Source organism: Triticum aestivum, chromosome 6D (genome assembly GCF_018294505.1).
Source record: "Triticum aestivum cultivar Chinese Spring chromosome 6D, IWGSC CS RefSeq v2.1, whole genome shotgun sequence".
NCBI lineage: Eukaryota > Viridiplantae > Streptophyta > Magnoliopsida > Poales > Poaceae > Triticum > Triticum aestivum.
In genome coordinates, this window is record NC_057811.1 from 305968045 (window position 1) to 305969514 (window position 1470).

Consider the following 1470-nt stretch of genomic DNA (forward strand, 5'->3'; position numbering starts at 1 on the left):
AGTCGGTTTGTTTTTTTTTAAATAATTCCAATGTGCAGAAAAAGAAAGAAAAGAAATACTAAACGGACTCCAAAAATCCCGAAATAAAATTTCCCCGTCTTCTAAAAATTAGGCGGACAAGGTGAACATTAATTTGTGCCTAAAATACAATTTTGAAAAACTCATATTTTTCCTAATTCAAATAAAATAGTGATAAAACTCCGAATAAAAATCTTATTTGATTTTAATATTAAATCTCTGATATTTCTATATTTTGAGGAAGTCATTTTATCCTCTCTCTTTTATTTTTTTATAAAAGAAATATTTCAGAGAAAAATAATTAAAATCAAACGATCCTCTTTTCAAAAATTCGAGAAAAACTCGAATATGAAATAAATTGAAATCCCCAACTCTCTCCGTGGGTCCTTGAGTTGCGTCGAATTTCTAGGATCAAAGCAAAATGCAATAAAATATGGTATGCAATGATGATCTAATGTATAACATTCCAAATTGAAAATTTGGGATGTTACAAACCTACCCCCCTTAAGATGAATCTCGCCCTCGAGATTCGGGTTGGCTAGAAAATAGGTGAGAGTGATCCTTCCGTAGGTCTTCCTCTCGTTCCCAAGTGGCTTCATCCTCGGTATGGTGACTCCACTGAAATTTGCAGAACTTGATTACTTTGTTGCGTGTAACTCGGCTGGCAAACTCGAGTATCTTGACTGGTTTCTCCTCATATGTCAAATCACTATCCAATTGTATCGCTTCTAGCGACACTGTATCTCTTAGAGGAATATCAGCCATCTCCGCGTGGCACTTCTTTAACTGAGAAACATGGAAGACATCATGAACTCCGGACAATCCTTCAGGTAATTCCAACTTGTAGGCAACTTCTCCCATACGTTCCAAAACTCTGTATGGTCCCACAAAACGTGGTGCTAACTTTCCCTTAACTCCAAAGCGCTTCACTCCTCGAAGTGCTGATGTAACAACCCAAATTTTCAATTTGGTATGTTATACATAGATCATCTTGCATATCATATTTTATTGCATTTTGACAAATCCTCGATAAATCCTAAGCAACTCAAAAGGACCCTCGGAGAGAGTTGGGGATTTTCTCGTATTTTCATATTTGATTTTCATCAAATAATAAAACGAGGATTTTTGGTTTTAATTATTTTCTCTCCGGAAAAATATTTCATTAAAAATAAATGAGAGGAGAAAATATGACTTCTCCAAAATAATTGAAATATTGGAGGAAAAGTGTTAAAATCATTTATTGGATTTTATTCGGAGTTTATTTGCAATTTTAATTGCATTAAAAATATAGCATGTTTTCAAAAATTTATTTTGTGTCAAAAAAATGTTCACCCTGTTCTAAATATTCTAACTAGACGGGGAAAATTTGTTTTATTTTTTTTGGATTTATATTTATTTTTCAACAAATTTTTCGGCGGAACGTTTAAAAAAAAAACCGCGCCGCGCCCGACC